Consider the following 7005-nt stretch of genomic DNA (forward strand, 5'->3'; position numbering starts at 1 on the left):
GGAAGACGGCATCTGAGTCCCTGTTATTTCAGGGAGCTGTTTCTGCGAGTTCAGCGTAGGCGCCTGGTGGTTAGCGCATGTCTGCCCCAGGGACAGGTGGCCAAGGAGCTGCTGTCTCCTTGGGCCCAGAGGCTCAGGACAGGCATGCTTTCTGCCCAGACTCCTTCCTAAGAGTGGAGCACGCGCCCTGCCCTACTCATCCCCTCCTGTCTCCTTAGCAGCCAGGCTTCTGTCTCTCTGCACTGGGAGCGGGTGATACTTGTATTGCCGGCTCTCCTGCTTTGCAACCGTTTCAGGACAAGAATGCCAACGGCTCCTGCTCTTCTCCCCGGGCAGCTTGCTGCACCTTCCACAGATATGCTCCTGGGGAGCAGAGTGAAAAACGTGTCCCTTTCCTTAAGTCTCTTTACACAGGCGCAACCGCGTTTCTCTCTCAGGCAGAGGGGATGCCCAGGCATAGAGGATTAGGCTCCATGCGGGTATATTACACAGTGCTGAGGAGACCAGCTCAGGCAAACAGGAGCAACCCTCAGACCGGACTCTGATTTCCCAAAAAATGCTGTGCTTTCCCAGAGGGGATGCCAGGGCAAAGAGGCTTTCGCTCTATGCGGGTTTCTCCCATCGTGCTGCAAATACTAGGCTAAAGCAAGCAGCAACAGCAGCCCTGAGATCCGACTCTGATTTCCCAGTGACTGCTATGCTTTCGCAGAGGTTTTCAGCTTGGCACGAACCGCACTTTGCTGCAGCTTCCTCAGAAAGGCTTTGGGTGTTCAATCTGCACGGCAGGGAAGAAGAGCCGCGGGAGAGCTGGTGCCTCTTGGGACTTGCTTTCCCGGGCTCCGAGTTTACGCCCGGGATTCACCTTGCTATGCCGAACTAAGCAGACACAGTCACAACCCTGCAGCAGCGTGCTTGGTCTAGCATGGCACTCTATGCCTATGACCATCTCCTGGGGTAGGTTAGGCTTTGCCTTTTGCTCCGGCTTTCAGGCAGACTCGGGGTCTAGACCAGTGCCTTCACCACAGGAGAGAGGAAGCGACAGGATCCCTGCACACGGCCCGTGCACAGATATGAAAGCTTTGGGGGACTGTGCCCAAACCTTCCCCTTAAACCCCGTGCCTCCTCCAAGCTTCCACATCCTGGAGGAAGACGGCATCTGACTCCCCGTTATTTCCGGGAGCTGTTTCTGCGATTTCAGCGTAGGCGCCTGGTGGCTAGCGCATGTCTGCCCCAGGGATAGGTGGCCAAGGAGCTGCTGTCTCTTGGGCCCAGAGCTCAGGACAGGCATGCTTTCTGCCCAGACTCCTTCCTAAGAGTGGAGCACACGCCCTTCCCTACTCATCCCCTCCTGTCTCCTTATCAGTCACCCTTCTTTCTCTCTGCACTGGGAGCGGGTTACACTTGTATTTCCACCAGCCGCTGTGCCTGCCAGGGCCGGCTCTCCTGCTTCGCAACCGTTTCCAGACCAGAAGGCCAACGGCTCCTGCTCTTCTCCCCGGGCAGCGTGCTGCACCTTCCACAGACATGCTCCTGGGGACCGCAGTGAAAAACCTGTTTCTTTCCTTAAGGCTCTTTCCACAGGCGCAACCTCGCTTCTCTCTCAGGCAGAGGGGATGCCCAGGCATAGAGGATTTCGCTCCATGCGGGTTTAGTACACCGTGCTGAGGAGACCAGCTCAGGCAAGCAGGAGCATCCCTCAGACCGGACTCTGATTTCCCAAAGAATGCTGTGCTTTACCAGATGGAAGCCAGGGCAAAGAGGCTTTCGCTCTATGTGGGTGTCTCCCATCATGCTGCGAATACTAGGGTAAGGGAAGCAGAAACAGCAGGCCTCAGAACCGATTCTGATTTCCCAGCGACTGCTATGCTTTCACAGATGTTTTCAGCTTGGCACGATCCAAACTTCGCTGCTGCTTCCTCAGAAAGGCTTTGGGTGTTCGCTCTTTCGCATCAGGTAAGAGTCGCGGGAGAGCTGGTGTCTCTTGGACCTTGCTTTCCCCGTCTCCATGTTGGCCCCCTGGGTTCGCCCTGCAAGGCCGAACTAAGCAGACACAGTCAAAACCCTGCAGCAGCGTGCGTGGCCTAAGATGGCACTCTATGCACACTACCATCTCCCGGTGTAGGCAACGCTTGGCCTTTGGCACTGGACCTCAGGCAGATTCGCGGACAAGGCCAGTGCCTTCCCCAAAGGAGAATCCCTGAACACCGCCCGTTCACTGGAATGGGGAGCTTTGGGGGATTGTCCTCACTCCTACTACTCAAACTCCCTGCCACCTTAAACGCTGTCACATGTTGGAGGAAGATGGCATCTGACTGCCCGATTCTCGAGGGAGCTGTTTCTACGATTCCAGGTATGGCGCCTGGTAGCTAGCCCAAGTCTGCCCTATGGACAGGTGGTCAAGGAGATGCTGTCCCCTTCGGACCAGAGGCACTGGACAGGCCTGCCTTCTGCCCACTCCTTCCTCAGAGTGGAGCAGGCCTCCCTGCCCTAGTCGTCCCCTCATGTCTCCTTAGCAGCCAGGCTTCCATCTCCCCGCACAGGGAGCCGGTGACACTTGTCTTGCCACCGGCCTGCTGCTCCTGCCACGGCAGGCTATCCTGCTTCCCGAGCGTTTCCCGACCCCAAGGCCAACGGCTCCTTCTCTTCTCCGGAGTTGGCATGCTGCACCTTCCCCAGACTTGCTCCTGGGGAGTACAGTGACAGACGTGTGCAACCACGCTTCTCTCTCAGATCTCAAATACACAACATAACCCTACACCTAAAGGAGTTGGAGAAAGAACAACAAAGAAAGCCTAAACCCAGCAGGAGAAGAGGAATAATAAAGATCAGAGCAGAAATTAATGAAATAGAAACAAACAAACAAAAACCACAAAAAACCAACAACAACAACAACAAAACAATAGAACGAATCAACGAAACTAGGAGCTGGTTCTTTGAAAGAATTAATAAGATTGATAAACCCCTTTCCAGACTTATCAAAAAGAAAAGAGAAAGAACCCAAATAAATAAAATCATGAATGAAAGAGGAGAGATCACAACCAACACCAAAGAAATACAAACAATTATAAGAACATACTATGAGCAACTCTACGCCACCAAATTCAACAATCTGGAAGAAATGGATACATTCCTAGAGACATATAAACTACCACAACTGAACCAGGAAGAAATAGAAAACCTGAACAGACCCAAAACCAGTACGGAGATTGAAACAGTCATCAAAAATCTCCAAACAAACAAAAGCCCCGGGCCAGATGGCTTCCCAGGGGAATTCTACCAAACATTTAAAGAAGAATTAATTCCTATTCTCATGATACTGTTCCAAAAAAATATAAATGGAAGGAAAACTCCCAAACTCTTTTTTTTCTGAGGCCAGCATCACCTTGATCCCCAAACCAGACAAGGATCCCATCAAAAAATAGAACTATAGACCAATATCCTTGATGAACACAGAAGCAAAAATTCTCACCAAAATACTAGCTAATAAGATTCAACAGTACATTAAAAGGATTATTCACCACGACCAACTGGGATTTATTCCAGGGCTACAAGGTTGGTTCAACATCTGTAAATCAATCAATGTGATACAACACATCAATAAAACAAAGAACAAGAACCATATGATACTCTCCATAGATGCTGAAAAAGCATTTGGCAAAGTGCAGTATCCCTTCCTGATTAAAACTCTTCAAAGTGGGGGCGCCTGGGTGGCTCAGTGGATTAAGCCTCTACCTTCGGCTCAGGTCATGATCCCAGGGGCCTGGGATCGAGTCCTGCATTGGGCTCTCTGCTCAGCAGGGAGCCTGCTTCTCCTCATCTCTCTCTCTCTATCTGTCTCTCTGCCTATTTGTGATCTCTCTCTCTGTCAAATAAATAAATAAAATCTAAAAAAAAAACTCTTCAAAGTGTAGGGATAGAGGGCACATATTATCAATATTATCAAAGCCATCTATGAAAAACCCACTGCAAATATCATTCTCAATGGAGAAAAACTGAATACTTTTCCGCTGAGGTCAGGAACACGGCAGGGATGTCCATTATCACCACTGCTATTCAGCATTCTACTAGAAGTCCTAGCCTCAGCAATCAGACAACAAAAAGAAATTAAAGGCATCCAAATTTTGCCAAATTGGCAGAAGAGAAGTCAACCTATCCCTGTTTGCAGATGATATGATACTGTATGTGGAAAACTTAAAGGACTCCACTCCAAATCTGCTATAACTTGTATAGAAATTCTGTAAAGTGTCAGGATATAAATCAATGAACAGAAATTGGTTGCATTTTTTTTATACCAACAAGACTGAAGAAATAGAAACTAAGGAGTGAATCCCATTTACAATTGCACCCAAAACCCTAAGATACCTAGGAATAAACCTAACAAAGAATCTATACTCAGAAAACTCTAAAGTACTCATGAAAGAAATTGAAGAAGACACAAAGAAATGGAAAAATGTTCCATGCTCCTGTATTGGAAGAACAAATATTGTGAAAATGTCTATGCTACCTAAAGCAATCTACACATTTAATGCAATCCCTATCAAAATCCCATCCATTTTTTTCAAAGAAATGGGACAAATCATCCTAAAATATATATGGAACCAGAAAATACCTCGAATAGCCAGAGGAATATTGAAAAAGAAAGCCAAAGTTGTTGGCATCACAATTCCAGACTTCAAGCTCTATTACAAAGTTGTCATCATCAAGATAGTAGGGAACTGTCCCCAAAACAGACATAGATCAATGGAACAGAATAGAGAGCCCAGAAATACACCCTCAACTCTATGGTCAACTAATCTTCAACAAAGCAGGAAGGAATGTCCTATGGAAAAAAGACAGCGTCTTCAACAAATGGTGTTGGGAAAATTGAACAGCCACATGCAGAAAAATGAAATTGGACCATTTCCTTACATCACACATGAAAATAGACTGGAAATGGATGAAGAAGCATAATGTGAGAAAGGAATCCATCAAAATCCTTGAGGAGAGAACAGGTAGCAACCTCTTTGACCTCAGCAGCAGCAACTTCTTCCTAGGAACATCGCCAAAGGCAAGGGAAGCAAGGGCAAGAATGAACTCCTGGGATTTCATCAGATCAAAAAGCTTTTGCACAGCAAAGGAAACAGTTAACAAAGCCAAAAGATGACTGTCAGAAGTTATCTGGGAGAAGATATTTGCAAATGACATACCAGATAAAGGGCCAGTATCTATCCAAAATCTATAAAGAGCTTATCAAACTCAACACCCTAAGAACAAATAATCGAATGTAAAAATGGGCAGAGGACATGAACAGACATTTCTGCAAAGAATACATCCAAATGGCCAACAGACACATGAAAAAATGCTCCACATCACTCGGCATCAGGGAAATACAAATCAAAACCAGAATGAGATACCACCTCACACCTTTCAGAATGGCTAAAATGAACAAGTCAGTCAATGACAGATGCTGGCGAGGATGTGGAGAAAGGGCAACCCTCCTACACTGTACGTGGGAATGCAAGCTGGTGCAACCACTCTGGAAAACAGCGTGGAGGTGCCTCAAAAAGCTGAAAATAGAACTACCCTATGACCCAGTGATTGTAGTACTGGATATATACCCTAAAGATACAAACGGGGCATTCTCAAGGGGCACATGCACCCAAATGTTTATAGCAGCAATGTCCACAATAGTTAAACTATGGAAAGAACCTAAATGTCCTTCAACAGATCAATCAATAAATAAGATGTGGTATATATGTACAATGGGATACTGTGCAGCCATCAAAAGAAATGAAATCCTGCTATTTGTGATGACATGGATGGAACTAGAGGGTATTATGCTTGGCGAAATAAATCAATCTGAGAGAGACAACTATCATATGATCTCCCTGATATGATGAAGTAGAGATGCAACATAGGCGGTTTCGGGCATACGAAAAGAAAAATAAAAGAAGATGGGATTGGGAGGGAGACAAACCATAAAAGACTGAATCTCACAAAACAGACTGAGGGTTGCTGGGGGGAGGTGTGTTGGGAGAGGATGGTGGGGGTATGGGCATTGGGGAGGGCAGGTGCTATGGTGAGTGATGGTGAGTGCTGTGAAATGTGTAAACCTGGTGATTTACAGACCAGTACCCCTAGGGATAAAAACACATTATATGTTTATAAAAAATTTTAAAAAATAATTTTAAAAATCCATTAAAGAAAAAACACATATTGCAAGCCCAGAGCTAATCTCATATTCAATCAAAAAAGTTTGAAAGTTTTCCCCTTAAAGATCAGAAAAAAGACAAGTGTGTCCACTTTCACTACTCTCATTTGACATAGTACTGGATGTCCTAGCCAGAGAAACAAGGAACACAAAGAAATAAAAGACTCCAAAAAAAAAAAGGAAGAAGTAAAATTTTCTTTTCTTGGATAACGTGAACTTACATGTAAAAAAATCCTAAAAACTTCACAAAAAATTTTGAATAAACAAATTTAATAAAGCTGCCAAATACAAGATCAATATATAAAAGACAGGAATTTTGTTTTTTTTTCGTTTTTTTAAAATAGTTTTTCATGTCATCCTTGCTCAGTGATCATGCTAATCTTCTCTGCATCATTCCAATTTTAGTATATGTGCTGCCAAGTAAGCACAAGACAGGAGCATTTTAACACTCTAATGATGAACTATCTGAAAAAATAAAGAGAACAATCTAATTCACAATAGCATCAAAAATAATAAAATACATAGGAAAAGATTTAACTAAGAAGATGAAAGATCTGTACCCCATAAACTATGACATTGATAAAGAATTTGAAGGAGACATAAATGGAAAGATAGCTCATATTTATGAATGGTAAGAATTAACATTGTTAAAATGTCCATACTACCGAAAACCATCTGTAAATTCAATTCCTATCAAAAATCCAATGTTAGGGGCGCCTGGGTGGCTCAGTGGGTTAAGCCGCTGCCTTCGGCTCAGGTCATGATCCCAGGGTCCTGGGATCGAGCCCTGCATCAGGCTCTCAGCACAGCAGGAA

The 7005-nt window shown here is 45.3% G+C and overlaps 1 pseudogene; it reads right to left on the reverse strand.

Moving 5' to 3' along the window:
* Positions 1-6527: 6527 nt before the first annotated feature.
* Positions 6528-6618, reverse strand: LOC131826176 (U6 spliceosomal RNA; annotated as a pseudogene).
* Positions 6619-7005: the final 387 nt, after the last annotated feature.

The sequence above is a fragment of the Mustela lutreola genome, chromosome 2 (genome assembly GCF_030435805.1).
Source record: "Mustela lutreola isolate mMusLut2 chromosome 2, mMusLut2.pri, whole genome shotgun sequence".
NCBI classification, from domain to species: domain Eukaryota; kingdom Metazoa; phylum Chordata; class Mammalia; order Carnivora; family Mustelidae; genus Mustela; species Mustela lutreola.